This window comes from Nicotiana attenuata, unplaced genomic scaffold (genome assembly GCF_001879085.1).
Source record: "Nicotiana attenuata strain UT unplaced genomic scaffold, NIATTr2, whole genome shotgun sequence".
Classification (NCBI taxonomy): Eukaryota; Viridiplantae; Streptophyta; class Magnoliopsida; order Solanales; family Solanaceae; genus Nicotiana; species Nicotiana attenuata.
This window is the reverse complement of record NW_017671047.1, coordinates 199900-219168: the sequence shown is the minus strand read 5'-3', so window position 1 is coordinate 219168 and position 19269 is coordinate 199900. Positions and strand designations below refer to the sequence as shown.

At 36.3% G+C, this 19269-nt stretch overlaps 1 pseudogene; it reads right to left on the bottom strand.

The window, feature by feature from the left end:
* Positions 1-15471: 15471 nt before the first annotated feature.
* LOC109205495 lies at positions 15472-18187 on the bottom strand (annotated as a pseudogene).
* Positions 18188-19269: the final 1082 nt, after the last annotated feature.

The window sequence follows — 19269 nt, the reverse complement described above, 5'->3', positions numbered from 1 at the left end:
AGGTTCGGAAGTTGAGATCAAAAGATATAGCTTCAGTGAAAGTGCAGTGGAGAGGTCAGCTCGTGGAGGAGGCTACCTGGGAGACCGAGCGGGAGATATGGAGCAGATATCCTCACCTATTTGAGGCTTCAGGTATGTTTCTTGACTCGTTCGAGGACGAACGTTTGTTTAAGAGGGGGAGGATGTAACGACCCGGCCGGTCGTTTCATGAGTTACCGCTCCGTTTCCCCTATTTCTGCTTCTCATTGCTTTGTTTATCGGTTCTATAGATGATCAAGTTGGTTGGCTAGGGTTCGGAAATGTTTTTGAGAAGATTTGAGACACTTACTCTCCTTTAAGAAAGCTTAAGTTGGAAAAGTCAACTGGATGTTGACTTATGTGTTAGAGGGCTCGGATGTGAGTTCCGATGTTTCGGATAGCTTCGGGAGGTGATTTGGGACTTAGGAGCGTGGTCGGAATGTGTTTTGGAGGTCCGTAGTAGATTTAGGCTTGAATTGGCAAAAGTGAAATTTTGGCGTTTTCCTGTTGATAGGTGAGATTTTGATATAGAGGTCGGAATGGAATTCCGGAAGTTGCAGTAGTTCTGTTGTGTCATTTGGGATTTGTGTGCAAAGTTTCAGGTCGTTCGGACGTGGTTTGGTAGACTTTTTGATCAAAAGCGGAATTCGGAAGATTTTGGAAACTTAGGCTTGAATTTGATGTGTTTTGGTTGATTTGACGTTGTTTGAAGTGCTTGGAAGGTTGGTATAAGTTTGGATAGTGGTATATGATGTGTTTGTGCTTTTGGTTGAGGTCCCGGGGGCCTCGGAGTGATTTTGGGTGGTTGACAGAGAGTTTGGGAGTTTGGTGAAGCTGCAAATTTTTTCTGTTCTGTTGTTTCCGCACCTGCGGATTGGGGGCCGCTGGTGCGACGCCGCAGATGCTGAATACCAGTCGCAGAAGTGAAAAGGAACCAAGGGAGCTGGAACCGCAGAAGCGGTCAAGGAGCCGCACCTGTGATGGCGCAGGTGTAGATTATGCGTCGCAGATGCGGAGTTTGGCGGTTTAAGTGATTTGCGCAGAAGCGCACCTGGGACCGCAGGTGCGGGTCCGTAGGCGCGAGTTTGGGACCGCAAAAGTGGTTTAGCCTGGTCAGAATGTATAAATTATTTCCTTCGTGATTTTTGAGCTATTCCACCATTGCTAAGTCGGTTTTTGGAGCTTTTTGGGCGATTTGAAGAAGGATTTCAAGGGGATTTCATTGAGGTAAGGATTTTTGGGCCTAAAACTCGTTCCTATGATATTATTTCACTGATTAGAGCTGTAATTAATGGAATCTAAGGGTTAAAATTGGGGAGACTAGGGCTTGGTATTGGAGACCTAGACTTGAGGATTTGAGGGGCCATTTGTGGTCAGATTTTGGGACTTTTGATATGTATGAACTCGTGGGGAGATAAAGAATCTAATGATGTAAATTTATCGAATTTCGAGACGTGGGCCCGGGGGTCGGGTTAGGTTAATTTCGGGATTTGCGCTATTTTTCGATTGTTTTCGATCGAGCTTTGTTCCCTAAGCATATTTTGATGGTTATGTACTGATTTTGGCTAGATTTGGAGCATCCGGAGGCCGATTCGAGGGGTAAAGGCATCGCGAGCTAGAGTTTGGGCTAGATTGAGGTGAGTAATGATTTTAAATGTTGTCCTGAGGGTATGAAACCTCGGATTACACAGCGTTAGGTTATGTTGAGGTGACGCACACGCTAGATGACGAGCGTGGGGTCGTGCACCGTTGTGGATTGTGACTTAGTCCATCCCGAATGACTATTTTACTGCGTATTTGAATGCCAATTGTTTGATATTATCATGTTTTTGGCTAAATGCCATATTTGGGCTTCGTGCCAACTATTTGGACCCTTAGGGGATTTTTACTGTCATTTCCTCACCGTTTTGACTTTATACTTATACTCAGTCATGCTATATTTTACTGTTTTCATAACTCAGCCATGTTTACTCTGTTTTAACACCTTAAAAGTTATTTTGAGCTGAGCATCATGTTTTACTGTTGCCCGAGTGGCTTATGAGATTCTGACTGAGTAAGGCCGAGGGCCTGTGTTATGAGGACACTTTTGGGTCGGGCTCCACGCCGCGGCGTTGATACACTGATTATGATTATGAGACCGAGGGCCTGAGATTGTACGCCACGAGGTGGCTTGTTCACACGAGGCCGAGAGCCTATTGATGATGCCACGAGATGGCTTGATATTGCGCTTGGGCCGTAAGGGGCCCCTTGCGGAGTCTGTACACCCCCAGTGAGCACGGGTACCCATTGTGATATGATATATAGCCCGAGGGGCTGGTATGGTTCTGAGTTATTGCCCGAGGGACTGATTCTGCTATTATTGTGCCCGAGGGGCGGTTTTTATGTGTTTATCTTTTCTAGCTGCCTTTCATCTATTTGTTTAACTGCTTAAAAGGTGCTTTATGAGATTTCACTGTTTAACTGTATTTTTCTGATTTTACTTTGCCTCTTTATAGCATATTGTTGTGTTTAACGTGATTTCTTATCGCTCAGTCTTCATTTATTGTTATTACTCACTGAGTTGGAGTACTTACTTTACTCCCTACACCCCTATGTGCAGATTCAGGCGCTACAGGTCATGCTAGTGAGGGTTGATAGCTTCCAGCAGATTCTCGGAGATTTACTAGGTAGCTGCTCGGCATTCCCAGTCCAGTGCTTCTCCACCTATTTTACTTCCTCTTGTTTTAGTTCTGTAACAGACTACGTAGACTCTCCTTGTTTTTAATCGGATATTAGATGCTCATGACTGGTGACACCCCGATGTCGGCCTGTGTTTGGTTGTTTTTCCGCGAATTGTGCTTTTCATTTTTATTTTGGGATTATTATTATTATGTTTAAGGCTTAAATTGTGTTGCTTTAGTTGTTTAAAATGAATGGTGTGTTGTGTCGGCTGGCCTTGTGTCCACGAGAGGCGCCATCACGACCGGGTTCGGGTTTAGGGTCATGACATTACTATTAAAAAATTGTGGACTTATTAGGGCTAACGTTACATTTCTATTTGCATTTACCACCCACTTGTTACATTCAATTTCTTTGAACGTAAAACTGTAAACAAACCTGAAAAGTTACTTTTACATTTATAGATATTAAATTGATTAGGTCCACTCTTTGGCTATATTAAAAATCTCTTCACTTGAAAATTTCATAGTCATCCATAGACTTTTATCATATTTCTTTAAATTTATATTCAAAGAAAAACAAGAAAATGTTGCCAAAGACATGCTTATTGGGTGTAGCAAGGAGTTCGTAGGAAGCAAAGATAATGAAGGAAAAGTCCAAATACTTCATATGTGAAGGAGAGTGGCCACAGTTGATGGTGCATCACAAACTCGAGCTCTAGGAAATGTTGCTCTTGGTGTAGGGCACGACATAAAAGTTAGATTTATCAACTAGTATAAAGAGCAAAATGTCCTGGAGCTCGAGTTTGTAATGCACCACAAAATGTGGCCACTCTCCGTCACATATGAAGTATTTTGGACTTCTCCTTCATTATCTTTGCTTTCCACGAATTCCCAGTTGCACACCAGCAAGCATGTCTTTGCCAATATTTTCTTATTTTTTCTTATGACAGAAGACGGCAGTTCCTAAAAAAATCATATTAGCAAAGTTCAGTTGGAAGAGAATTTTAGAGTTCTATAACCAAAGACATGCATTGACATTCAGCAGAGAATTGGCTGCAAATCTTTGGGCTCATGGAAAGTGGTAACAGGATAGCGGTTATGAAACTCCAGAAGAGCAACTAGGACATGACTAAGGAGAATATGAAGAGACTCTGTGTGAAATTTTTGAATAGAGAATAACTTGTAAACGAAAAACAATTTTTTTTTTCAAGGATGTAAGTGAAAACAAAATTAGATTTTGTGAATATACATTTATTTGTGTGAATTATGTGATGTCTGTCTTTTAAATTTTTGTTCTATTCACATTAATTAGTTTTTTAGTTGCCTTGGGTTGTATGAAATACGTTTGTCTCTTTTTTTCATGATTTTTAAGTATATTTTTGTTGAAATTCAGCATGCTAAACTTCAGCATGAAGTAAATAACTTGTGCTTTTTAAGCTGAAGTTTTGGTTAAAACTCATAACAAAAGTGTCGGCTATAGGACAAAAACTTCAGCTTATTTAGTGCTGAAGTTTTTACAAATGAACTAAATAACTTCGACATTTTCTGCTGAAGTTTTTGAAAAAGGTTTATGACAAAATTAATGAATCCAGGACAAAAACTTCAGCGTACTAAGTGCTGAAGTTTTTAGAAATGAACTAAATAATTTCAGCATCTTCTGTTGAAGTTTTTGAAAAAACTTTACGACAAAACTCTGAATCCAGGACCAAAACTTCAGCTTATTAAGTGCTGAAGTTTTTAGAAATGAACTAAATAACTTCAGCATCTTCTCCTGAAGTTTTTGAAAAAGCTTTACGACAAAACTATTGAATCCAGAACAAAAACTTCAGCTTAGTAAGTGCTGAAGTTTTTAGAAATGAACTAAATAACTTCAGCATCTTCTCCTGAAATTTTTGAAAAAGCTTTACGACAAAACTATTGAATCCAGGACAAAAACTTCAGCTTATTAAGTGTTGAAGTTTTTAGAAATGAACTAAATAACTTCAGCATCTTCTGCTGAAGTTTTTGAAAAAGCTCATGACAAAAACTTCAGCATGTTGTGTATTTTTTTAACTTGATACTTATCTTTTTTGCATTTATTAGTTACTTTTTTGTCTTATATCACCTACTTTATCTTACATTTAAATTTGTCCGACCATATAGTAAATGACCCAAAAAGTTACTTTTGCACTTACATTAATTGTGTGAAAAAATTTCAGGCTGACGTTATTTTTTTACAATAGAAAAACTGTGGACTGATTAGGGCTGAAGTTACATTTCTTTTTGCATTTACCACCTACTTGTTTTACCACCTACTTATCTTGTTTTATTCAATTTCTCTGAACGTAAAACAGTAAACAGACCTGAAAAATTACTTTTACATTTATAGATATTAAATTGATTAGGTGCACTCTTTGGCTATATTAACAATCTCTTCACTTGAAAATTTCATAGTCATCCATAGACTTCCATCATATTTCTTTAAATTTATATTCATCCTTAGCCTTTTTAGCTTTTCTTAAAGAAAGAATGTCTGGTGCAAGCGAAAGTTACAATGGATGAAATTATGCAAAAGTGGGAGAGTTTGAAGTGTGAGTGGTACAATAACGTACTGATGTCTAATCTTATGCATATGTGGGATCAAAATAAAGGCTGATTGGGAGAGAATCAGACCACAGTTTTTTGCCGATGAATCATTCCAGAACAAGCTTAACCTGGAACGTAGTTGTGAAGGTTATTCAACCTCGTTTGACAAGGTCGAGCAGCAATTTGATTGTTTTAAGTTTTCCATCTGGGACGACTATGCCAAGCTACAAAACAACCTGAAGAGTCTTCTTTTTCTTATGGACAGAGTAATAGTTGAACAAAGTGAGTTGCGTGATGAATTCAACAAGTTGAAGATTGATCTCATTGGACTTTATGGTCTTTTGCCCGAGTATCCTATAGTTATCTCCGATACTAATGATGATGAGATATTTCGAGAAATTGATGAGTATTGTTTTGATGATGGCGATGATGCTTAGTTTTTGTAATCCTTTTTTTATGTCTTTATGCTGTGCTTTTTTGTTAACTTCAGCATATTCATAAGAGAATATGCTGAAGTTATTAAGTTCATTTTCTATAACTTCAGTCTAGAGATGCTAAAGTTTTTGTTTGTACATGCGTTTCTTTTGTATGTTGTCCGTGTATGTGTGTGTGTGTGTATGTCTATATGTGTTAAGGATATGTATTTCACATACAGTTTTTTTCTCGCTGAAGTCACTGCGTACTTATTTAAAATGCAACCAAATCTGTAAGCCTGCACAACAAAAATGAGTGGTTTGTACATTAGCAGTATATAAAAGAGTCCAAGAGATTTTTTTTATTCTTATGAAAAAAATCACATTTCAAATATATCATAAAATAATGAAAATCTAAATTCAGACCAAGGATTATTGAATGTTGGAGTATTTTTCAGCGTCTTTCTTGGAATATGGATGAGGTGCTGGAGAAGACAAGCAAGTTGTTCTGTTATGCCCAACTTGTTTACATCGACTACATTTGGTAGACTTCAATGGTACTGATTCAGTCGCAGGGATATGCCTCTTCTATTGTCTTCTTCCTTGTAAAATCTCTACATCAGGAGGTTTTGTGATCTCAGATTCTACATTTTGTGGAATATCCCATGATTTTTTATCTCCCACGGTATTCACATGTCCTTCATATGTTTTGAACCATGTTTCCTTTGAATACCACTTTGAGTAGTAATCAGATTTCTGCAAATATCTCTTATTAATAGCAGCAATTGCATGTAGACAGGGCAATTCATCAAGTTGGAATTCCAAGCAGTCACAAGTTCTCTTCTTTAAGTCCACAATGAATTCATTCCTTCACTATTTATTCTAAACAACATTGAATCAAGGTTGAACATCAAAGAAGGAATAAAAAATTAAGATAAACTAATATTAGTGTATTGTTGCTTCAAAAAGAAAAAGTAATGAAGTTTTTTAAAATGTTAAAGCAGTAAATCAACTGCAGCAGATATAAAAAAGCTAAAAGTGATTATGTCATTATTTTATTAACTTCTAGAGAAAACGACGCTGAAGTAAATCCNAAATATACTCACAAACATTTTGCAAGCCAAGTCCATCTTCTTAGTCATCTCTTCTTCGCCCATATTGATACTTTGTGAAAAGTTTTATTTGCTTTTTTTCTCCGTTCGTAAAACCACTCTCCTAACTTTTCATGGATGAAATCTAACATTCTTAAAATAGGCATCTCTCTCGCTTTTAGTAACACAAAATTCATTTATTCTTCCATGTTTGTTGTCAGCATATCATAACATTGCCGTGGGAACCACGATCGAGCTCATCTCTCTGGAGGCTCTTCTATTATATAATTGTATGTTTTCTTGTCAACACTTTTGAGTTGGGACATCAACTGATTAAAATCTTCACGTTTGTATGATCTTGCAACACTTTGAAATTTGAAAAAGATTTATTACCGTGGCTTTTGCATGTCTTTGCTTTAATTTTTTCTCAAAGTGATAGAGGCAGATACCATGGTGAGCTTCACGATAAAATTTTCTAATCCCATTTGCAATCGATTGGTTTCTATCTGACAAGAAAACCAGTTCACGGCGGACTTGAGTTGTTCTCATTTCCCCGAAGAACCAAATGTATGCGTCATTATTTTCTGAATCTGCTACACCAAAAGATAGGGGAAAGATTTCATTGTTTGCATCCTTTGATACAGCAACAAATAGAACACCACGATATTTTGACTTTAAAAACGTTACATCTACTGCAATAACGGGTCTACAATAGGACCAACCAGCTATTGATGCCGCAGGAGCAAAGAACATGTAAGCAAATCTGTACAGTGAAACACAAAAAAACAAATCATAAGGTGTGAAGTTTTTCAAATCGGAACACTTAAAACTTCAGGATGATGGTTAGTATTTGCTTACCTATTCTACTCGTCTCGTTTTATGCTTGTGTACGTTCCTGGGTTTCTGTGCACCATCATGTGTAGGTATGAAGGAAGAATTTGGTAGTTCTCTTCCGATGTTCCCCTTATGCAAGCAATAGCTTTTTGAATAGCGCGCGATGCCTTGTGATAACCAATGTCAATTCTAAATTTCTTTTTTATTTCATTTTCTACAAAGGCTGGTGTAAGCTCTATCCTTTTGTCTCGAACATGTTCTATAATTTGTTCACTTATAAAATTTGATGTAGCATGCTTTTGATCTGATTTTCTTGCATCAACCGAGCATTCATGGTTGTCATGATATTTTATCACACTGAAAAGTGTGGAATTTTTTATTCTAGTAGCACGTACATTCCAACCACATTTCTCTCGATGCATTTCAGCTCATATCTCTTTGAACATGATCTAACAACAGTGAATTCAACTTTCTGGTTTATCTCCAAGCTGCAGAAAAATTTAGTCATGTTTTGTTTGTTCTCAAAAATTGATCTTACTCTTACTTCCTCAGGCAACGCATCGTGCCTAAGTATTTTACATGGTGGAGATTCTTTCAGCTTTCTCCTCACTCTTTTTCATGATTTCTGAGAAGCACTAGAAGTTTCAGCAATTTCTTCAATTCTATCTAATGTTATCGGTGTAAATTCCATGTTTACTTCATCTTCGTTGTTGCTTATCATTGCAGAAGGTAACAAAAAACTTTATTGGATCGTGTGTTGGTTGTCAATTTGCATTATTAGATGTCCTTCTTCTTCTTCTTGGTCATCGACAAACTGGTATGAATTTATTGGAGGAGCGGGTGTAGCATTATATATTGTGAAGCAGCTATAATGTAAGAAGGTTGTTGCTCGTTGTCTACTTCCATTATTGGTTGTCATACTTCATGTTGATAATCAGCAAATGATTCTGAATCTATTGTATATGCAAGAGATTGTTTGAATGTTGTATTTTTTCGGTGACAAAATGGCAATTCTTGTAGGCTGAATCAGTTGTAAGCAAATGTATACAGGTACTGAGTTCTTCATCTGAAGTTACAAGCATTCCTTTGCTTGTATTTAGTTTGAAATCAAACCATACCTTTAGTGACTATCTGCTTGAATCAATATTTGTAACTTCACTAATTTTCTTCAAGAAAGGATTGAATGATACTTGTTTATTAAGCAGAACAAGTTTTGTATCATGATCCAAGTATTTGAAATCAAGAGTCCACCTCCCATTGAAAGTAATAACAACGCAAATCGAACTCATCCTGCAGAAGCATATTTAGTGTCAAGTATTAGGAAACTGAATAGAAGAATTTAATTATGAAGTTCATAAAAAATGTAAGCACATTGAAGCTGAAGTTTGAGCAAATGTACTAGAACATTTCAGCTTGTTTATAGTGAAGTTTTTGAAAAAAGCTCATGAAGAAGCTGATTAATGCAGGACAATACTTAAGCATAAACTTAATTTAACTTCAACATGTAGGAGAAAATTACATAGTGCAGGAGGAAAACTTTAAGGTGGTTTGTCCTGAAGTTTTTACAAATGAACTAAACAACTTCAGCATCTGCTGCTGAAGTTTTGGTTAAAACTTCTGCTTTTAGGCTGAAGTTTTGGTTAAAAGACATAACAAAAGTGTCGTCTGTAGGACAAAAACTTCAGCTTATTTAGTGCTGAAGTTTTTACAAATGAACTGATAGCCTGTTTGGCCAAGCTTTTTTTTTGGGCCAAAAGTGCTTTTTTTGGCCAAAAGCACTTTTGGCCAAAAATTGAGGTGTTTGGCCAAGCTTTTGGAAGGAAAAAAAGTGCTTTTGAGGAGAAGCAGAAGCAATTTTGGAGAAGCAGAAAAAAGTAGCTTCTCTCCAAAAGCTGATTTTAGAAGCTTGGCAAAACGGGCTATAAATCACTTCAGCATCTTTTGCTGAAGTTTTTGAAAAAGCTGTATGACAAAATTAATGAATCCAGGACAAAAACTTCAGCTTATTAAGTGCTGAAGTTTTTACAAATGAATTAAATCACTTCAGCATCTTCTGCTGAAGTTTTTGAAAAAGTTGTATGACAAAATTAATGAATCCAGGGCTGAAGTTTTTAGAAATGAACTAAATAACTTTAGGGGAAAATGCATAAGTACCCCCTGACCTATACCAGGATTCCCAACTACACACTTTTTCTTTGCGGGAATCCTATTACCCCCCTAAACTTATTTTGAATGTAATTATTTGCACCCTTAACACTGACAACCAAACTCTTGGCAAGTGGTGAGCTACACGCGCCCCCACATGTATTTTTAGTACTTTTTTTATTCTTTCTTCTTTTTCTTATCCTATTTTCTTATTTCTTATTAATCTCATTCTTTTTTGGTTATTTCATTCTCTCTTTTTTTTGTTTCGGTCACCGACGGCATAAAAAATGATGGTCGTCGAAATTTCACAAACACTATTTTTTCCGGCGAAATTTTTTTTCCGGCGATAGATTTTTATCCCGATCTAAGTGTGTTTTGTTTTATATATATATAAATTTTTCTTGAAAGTATAATTTATGTGTGGGAGGAAGAGCAAAAGAAATAAAAATGAATATAAGCTGAGAAAACTTTTTCCAGTTAAAGTTTCAATATATCATTTTTTTTCCGGCGTAGGAAGGTTTTCCGATGATGAATTTTTCCTCCCAAATCTGAGTGTATTTTGCTTTGCTTATGAATAGATCTTTTTGAGAGTTTAATTTGTGTGTGAAAAAAAATGAAAGAAAAACGGTTAGACAAAGTCGCTGGTGAATGAATATCCGCCGGAATTAGAGAAGAAACGAAAAAAAAGTAAAAGAAAAAAGACAAAGAAAAAGGAAAAGGAAAAGGAAAAGGAAAAAAGTAAGAAAAAATGGTAAAAAAGAATAAAAAATAATCTGAAAATTATTTTTTCTTGCTTCTCACTCTCCTTTGGGAGAGTGAAATACACACACTCTGCCACGCCAGCATTAAGGGTGCAAATAATTCCATTTAAAATAAGTTTAGGGGGGTAATAGGATTCCCGCAAAGAAAAAGTGTGTAGTTGGGAATCCGGGTATAGGTCAGGGGGGTACTTATGCATTTTTCCTAACTTCAGCATATTCGGCTGAAGTTTTTGAAAAAGCTGTATGACAAAATTAATGAATCCGGGATAAAAATTTCAGCTTATTAAGTGCTGAAGCTTTATAAGCTGAAGTTTTTAGAAATGAACTAAATAACTTTAGCATATTCGGCTGAAGTTTTAGCAAATAAACTAAATAAATTTCAGCATGTTTCAGCATGAACTTTTAATATGCATTAATTGTATAGTATACAGGAGTAAACGTAACAAACACAATTAAAGTAGTAATTATTTTGCGTTGGGGTATGTGTTAGTGTAATAATTACATTCCTATCACATTCATGGACGCTTTTCATTAGACGTTTAAAATTTCTCTATGCCTTTTCATATACCGTGTAGAAGTTTTTTTCGCTTATATAAGTACGCTACGCCTTGTGAGTTTATTCACTCAAACACATATATTTTAGCAGATAAAATACAAAAGGGAGAAAAATGGATGTTTTCATTAGGAAAATAGTTGACGAAATTAAGCAAAACATCATAGAGGCGTTTGAGCTGAAGCTGAATGAGCTGATAGACAAGTACGACGGGGAACTGGAAGAAATAAAAAACAAGCTTGATAGGCTTGAGATGCTGCCCAAATTTGATATTCTTGGTGATGAAGACGCTCATCCATCTGACAGTGACGACGACGATGACGATATGGACGATTAGTATTTTTTTTTTGGATAATCCTTTTAGTTAAAGGGTTATTATGTTTTTTTTTATGTAATTTTAATTTATCTTTTATTTTATTTAATGAAAAATTATGTTTTTGTTTTAATGTTTTTATGCGTTTTTTTTTAATATTAATTCTCTTTAAACTCGAAAAATAACAGAGAAAATGAACTAAATAACATCAGCAGGAATTAACAAAAACTCATTAGAAAATTATATATTGCAGGACAAAAGATCAAGCATGTTTTAGCAAATGAACTAAAGAACTTCAACATACTAAAAATGTTTTACATATTCCGAAAAACTTAAGCATTTTTTGGTATGAAGTTTTACCAAAAAATCATAATAAAATTACATAGTGCAGGAGGAAAACTTCAGCTCGTTTTCCTGAAGTTTTTAAAAATGAACTAAACAACTTCAACATTTTATGCTGAAGTTTTTGTGCAATTGTAATTTTAATTTATGTTTTATTTTACATAGTGCGGGAGGAAAACTTCAGCTCGTTTTCCTGAAGTTTTTAAAAATGAACTAAACAACTTCATCATTGTATGCTGAAGTTTTTGTGCAATATGTAATTTTAATTTATGTTTTATTTTACCCAGTGCAGGAGGAAAACTTCAGCTCGTTTTCCTGAAGTTTTTAAAAATGAACTAAACAACTTCAACATCTTATACTGAAGTTTTTGTGCAATATGTAATTTTAATTTATCTTTTATTTTACCCAGTGCAGGAGGAAAACTTCAGCTCGTTTTCCTGAAGTTTTTAAAAATGAACTAAATAACTTCAGCATCTTATGCTGAAGTTTTTGAAAAAGCTTTACGACAAACCTATTGAATCCAGAATAAGAACTTCAGCTTATTTAATCCTGAAGTTTTTACATATGAAATCAATAACTTCAGCTTGATTACACTGCAAGACAAATATTTCAGCATTTTTGGTGTGAAGTTTTACCAAATTATGTAAAAACTCTGCTTGTTTAGCAAATAAACCAAAATCTTCAGCATGTTATGCAGTGGAAGACTTCAGCATATTTGAATTTTTAGCTTTGATGTTAAATTAGCTTTAACGTGAAGAATCTTTTGCTTCACTTTAGAATTCAACGTGAAACAGATTTAGAATGCAAATTCATTCGTTAGTGAAATCTATCAGTGAAAAGTTCATGTTTCATCCGTCAAACAACTTCATGCAAATTATTATAGAAAAATATATCATGAAATCAATCAGTTTCAAAAACTATTTTGAATTTTGAAGATGAATTGGAATACTTACAATGTATTTTGTAATTTTAAATTTGGAATTTGAATCTGGTTCAAATTTCTGGTTTGCGAGAGGCGATCTGAGGAGAAACGGAGTGATGGAGGAGAACCGTAAATTGATTTATGCGTGATGCATCTTTTATATGTTTGTCAGGGGTATAATGGTCATATTATTACGGATTTTTTGTTAGCTGGCTACCAAATCAATAGTTTTAAAAATAGGGTACAGGTTAAAAGGTGGTATAAATATAGGCTATGACTACAAATCGCCCGGTTGCAAGTCACGTGTGGGAGTAAATAAGTGAAGCTAATTTATTAAATTTAACTTCTAAGATAGAAACAAAACCTAGAATAGCATATATGTGCTGGCATTGTGACCGAGGCGCCAGTTATCGGGCCTGATATAGCTATTGACTGTGTGAAATTTTGTAGAAGCAATCCAAGTAATCAGGTACCCATATCTTTCCATTACTTGCAGTGGTGTATTTAATTTAAATAAATTAGAATTTATACCTTTTCAAAAACTAGACAATAATAAGGTTCCTGATGATGAGGTAATAATTGAAAGGTTGTAAAGATTTGATATATGGTTAGAAAGTAATTGCAATTTCTAATATTAAGTATATGGAATATAGAATTAATCATGGCATAATAATTGGGTAACTATTATTGAATGTGAATAGTATATTGAAATAATGTAGTGAATTTGGTAGCATGAGAAATCAAATTTTTTTTGGAGCTGTTAGGTTATACGTGAGGCTACATTTCGGCAATGTTTTTTCATTGTTGAAACTGCCGCATTTGATATTAATCGGGTACAAATTCTATTAATAGGGCTAGGGGTTCTTTGATTTTGACTAGCCCTAAAGTTGTGAAAATTAGTTACTTAGGCTAACTAGGACATGTTATTCAATATTTTGGATAGATTGAGTCCATTGGAAATTGTTTGGTTGGTGTTGTAGACGTTGCAAGGTTGGAGAATTTCCCGTAGCGAGTAAGTGAGATTTTAAGCTTTGATGTTTGCTTTTCTAAAACCCGTTTTGAAAAATGTGTTTTCTCTGCCTGGTACATGTGTTGGAACAAGCGTGCGCTTGGCAGAATCGGTGGTCTTAGAATAGCCACAAATATATTATTTTATAAAAAAAATACAAATACAAGAAAATTTATTTTTATGAGTTGTTTGATGGCATGATACGGCTGTGAGCCATAATGTTGAGTTTGATACTTTGATACGGCTGTGAGCCATGGTATTGAGTTTGATACGGATGTGCGCCATGATCTTGAGTTTGATACGGCTGTGCGCCTTGATATTGAGTTTGATACGGCTGTGCGCCATGATATTGAGTTTGATACGACTGTGTGCCATGATATTGAGTTTGATATCGTTGTGTGCCATGATTGAGTTTGATACGCCTGTGCGCCGTGATATTGAGTTTGATACGGCTGTGCGCCATGATATTGAGTTTGAAACGGATGTGCGCCATGATGTTGAGTTCGATAGTTTGATACGGCTATGAGCCATGGGGTTGAGTTGATACGGCTGTGAGCCATGATATTGGAGCATTGTGTATGCCTTTGTACATCACCCGAGCATTGTGTATGCTTTTTGATATATTTGGGGTATTGTGTATGCTTCAGTGAGCATTGTGTATGCTCCGTTATAATTTTCGAGACATTGTGATGCCGGTGTGGAGTTATAGAGGTATTGCTTAATTTCTTTCACTGCAGTTATGGCAAGCTCTTAGTGTGTAGTTGGTTAAGATATGTGTGTTCTTGTTAGTTAATTGTTATTAATTCTGTTGATACCTATATATTGTATTATTGTATAATTATTGTATTTAGTATATTGTTCTTGTTGTGGTGCATTTGTATTTCCTAACACTTGGCCTAGAGGTATTCAAAGTAGCGGGTCGAGGATCTTACTGGATTATATTCACGTATAACTCACTCCTTACCTGCATGTCCATGCAGACACTATCTAAGTTGCTCGGACTCGGGTGCGGGTATCCGATACGGGGACAAATTCGAGTATCGGATTCGGCAAAATCTAAATTTTAAGATTCGGGGGTGCAGATCCGGATATGGATAGGAGTACGGGGATTCGGCTAATAAAAAAAAGAGCTATAAAAATATTGTAAATTTTGAGAGATATTCTATGAAAAACTTACATGAATATTGTAGAATTCAATCTTTCATTCTCCAAGATGGACATTATTCTTTCATTCTCCTAAATCTGTTTTATTTTTGATTTTGAGAAATCAAAATCTCAATTTTCTCCCAAATTTGTCGATGGACTCCGGTCAAAGTGTCCGAAGTCAGTTGACCGTATCCGGGACGTATCCCGCTCCCGCTCCTGTCCCCGTCTCGTATCGGGACGGGGACGACACCAAATCGAAGAGTCCGCGCAACTTAGGGTACTATTGATAAAGACGAAGCTAGTAGCTGACGAGTTCGCTAGATTTGATTCAGTTATTGAGGTGAGCCATCGCATTGTTCGTGGAGGCTACCAAAAGAGTCTTTAATATTTATTCATATGATGTCTTTTGTATCCTCTTAGAGGCTCCGTGGTCTAGTGTAGGATTTGGCTAGAGTGTTCTTGTTCAGTTTTAGTTGTTATTATTCATAAATATTTATGGAACAATTTGGGGTATTAGTCATTTGCATGTAATTATCAAATTGTTGGAACTTAAATTTATTTCAGTTGAGTTTGACTGAATGTTGAATATATGGTATAAGTTGGTTCGCCTGGCAGGTAGTGTTAGCTGGGTGCCAGTCACGTCTAAGGGATACTTTGGGACGTGACATAAAGAAGGGGGGAGGGTTTGCAGTAGGTAGATAACCAGTGTCAATTTATGATGAATCCTCACAATACAGTACTACATTAACTATGGGCAGGAAATGAGAGTGAACTAGGAATGGGAAGCCAAGCATGCAAAGAGGGCAGCAAAAATTTAGACTAGATGACACCAGAAACTTTAAGAGATGACGGCACAACAAATACAAGCCATAACAACATGAAATACACACAGGTCAGCCATGCCCAGAGTTTTGGTCCTCCAAGCTCAGCACCCAAAGTCAGTCGCCTGAATACCAAAACACCAATACAGCCAACAGAAGTGGTCTGGAGAAGAAAACAAGCAAAGTGAAACTTAGTCCTTCTGCATTCTCTTATTCGCAGCGGTTCATTATATGCGATGTAGTTGTACAGTGTGTCAATGAGCCAGGGCAGACCAATGCCTACATAAATGTTCACTGAATTGCTACAAGGAAGAAGAGTGGAAGGATGTAAGTACATTAGGAACTCAAATACCCAGATTTTTCATAAGACAATTGCGTCGAATCTCAAGTTCAAGGCATGAAAATGTACAGGTACACACTTCTGACACGGAGTCTGGTTTTGGCGACAGAGATCACGAAAATATTTAGGCTAGTTAATGAAAATTTTCACTTACAATTATATGAATAAGGTTTCAGTAAACTACTAATTTTAGTAGTTTGTTTCGCTAACAGGAGATTAAGATCTATGAACTCTACAACAGCTAGTTGGTATCAGTCAAACTTCAAAAGCAAATAAATGAAAGCAAACTCTGTAAAATATCTTTGCTCTCAGGCAACTAATTTATCTCACAGGATAAGGACATAGTAGTTGATAAGAAACCTGCAGGTGATGTTAGCAATGGCAGAGTCGGCTGTTATCTGCCGTTGTGCAGCAATTGTACTCGCCACAAGATCAGGCCATGAAGCTCCAGCAACCAACACTGTGAATGCAATGACATAAGGACTTATTCCTACAGGTAAGTTGTCTACAGATCAAATTTTCGGGCCCAGAAAGTTTATAGGCAGAGAGTAACATTTATGACAATCGAATTGCAGTTAGTCTAAGACCTGTGACGCAGCTTATCTGATCGGAGAGCTTTGTTACACCATAAGCTATTCCACTGATGAAGATCAAAGAACAAATGAAAGCAATCCAACCATGTGCAATGTGACACGGAGGCACAAACGCAAAAAGAAGTCTCCATGGTGTGAGAAGGCACTGCCAAAAAAATTCTTGCAAGCCACAGGTATTTATTATTAATTTCCTGGATTCTGCACTTCCCAACTGTTGAAAGAGTTGCAAACACCCCCACCAACACCCCCCACCCAAAAAAAAAAAAAAGTTGAATGTTATCGCAAATCTTGAAAACAAGAAACTTGATCAGTTGATAAGGATATCAAACAATCTATTACAACAGAAAAAAGATAAAAGAACAGATAGAAAGTTGTTCTTGTTCTAGATTAGTCTCACTAGAGAAAGGTCTAATTTTTTTCCCTTCCTTTTCTCCTTTTTTTTTTTTTTTTATGTCTACCAAAGTTCATGATGTGTTGAAAGTAACAAGACAAAATATAGCTAAAACAATTTCAATATGTAACAGAAGAAAAGAAAAAAAAAGAATCTATCAGAGACAGATTCCGGATTTTACAGAAGAGTTACTAAGCAAATAATTGAACGTTTAGACAAATGGAACAGTCACCAATCCACCTACAGAAAGGACAGGGGACTCAAAGAGAGTAGTCTCTTACCCTCTCAAAATTGCTTTCACTTGGAAAGATACATATAATTCAAGCCTAAGTAGCAGACAGCAATCGAAATTAAGCAAAATAGTCAGTAACTCTAACACTAACCTTTCCGTGTCAGGGTAATATTTCAATCACTGATGAAATCAAATAAAGAAGCAGAATAGTAAAACATCAGAAAACAGTACCGTGACTGCATCCAAAAATTGATTCTTCCAAATAGATAGGGCATGAAGTTCTTCAGAAAGGATCTTGGCATTACAGAACTCAGAGAATGATTTGCCTACATTTGCAGCAGGCAAATTTTGATAAACAAGGACCTATCAGATATAGCAACCAAAAGCATGATCACCAAAATAAAATTGCAGGAAGGTTATATCCTTCCTCTCTATATCTGGAACTGATAGTCTACCACAAATCTTAATCACATAAGATCTTTGCTCGCATATATGTTATATGTGTGTTAAGAATGAATGTTGTCCAAGAAAATAAACAACACATTCCCTCAACTAATGTGGGACACTTAACACCCACCGCACACCCAGGAGTCGATATTTGGTGCGTGGACAATATAACATGGGACCCAATATTGGGTAAACTAAGTACAGGGATGGGTCTGACTTTGATGTCATGTTAAGATAATGAAGCTTGGGGCTAACTCAACCCCAAAAATAAGGTCATTAGACGAGGATTACCTAAGACCAGGAGATAGCTCATTTCCTCAACCAATGTGCGATTCTTAACATTGTGCAAAAACCTAAAATATCACCATTTCTTATGGAACAACAGTTTGCTCTTGTTCACTTTAAGCACTCCTCACCCACCATCATCTTTTTTCATGCTTGTTGTGCAGGATTTATATACGATCTCTAGAGTTTCTCTTAACATCTTATTTGCCAAGAATCCGAACATCCAAGCGTAAAGAAGTATAACTTTCTATAAATTACCTGTCCCATCTCCTGAATGAGTAGAGAAAATATCAACCATTCTTCCATTTTCTTCTTCACCAAGTTGAACTATTTCAGAGCATTGATCACCAAGAGGTTGGTATACAGCTTCCTCAGCAGGCACCCACTCCTCTGGTCTCTCACCTTTCACTCTGTAATATGCAGAAAACATCAAGTGCAGAATTAGGGCATTTATCCATGCAAAATTAAGATGAAACAAACATGAAAAGGGAATAAGGAAATTACAAGTTAATGATAACAAACGAAGAAAACATACAGAGGAAGCGATAAATAGGCCAACACTTGTCCTGTGCGTAGGCATGTAGTAGCAAGAGCCCAAATTGCAACACTGTTAAACTAGACTGCAATAGAGTTACAACATTTGGAGTCCACACCTACAAAATCAACAATGTTCTACAACATGATGTTATTACATGATTCCTCATTTTTCTGTCAAGAAGTGAACGAGGATTAGGACATGATACCATTTCACAGTTAGACCATTTGACATTTCAACCTTAAGAGGCAAACCAGATAGTGGGGAATGGCTTTCCAAAGTTTAAATGAAAAATGTAGATAACCTCTAAAATAATGTAAAGCCAGATGTCGGCCCAGAAAGACCAAAATAGCTCTACAAGCCAAACTCCAATGTCTTCAACTCTCTAGCTTTAGGAACCACCACAAAAACAGCATGTATCGGGAACAGATCAAAAGCAGCAGAGCCAATAAGGGTTCCCGGACCCAAACCTATTAGCCGAGTCAAAAACACAATGTATTATTAGCAAGATAGCAATGGTCGGAAGAGATTCAGTCAATTTCTGGAGACCAGAAAGGGATGAAACATGGAGATATATAATCATGAAAGTATCTCAACAGACTAATCAGATGGTCAATATTTCAGCAACACATGTTAGCTTCCTTTAAAAGAAAGGTGGAAGAGTGTAGGGACACCTTTCGAGCATGTCCTTCAATATCCGAAAAGCAAGTTCACAGTGGATTTTACCAGGACCAGAGATTTGGACAAGCTAAGGGAAACTAGCGACGGCTAAAACAGCTACAACTTCTCAATATAATGCAGTTGGAAAGAGCGTATAAGTTTGCATAGTGACACTAAAATGCATGCGGTGCAC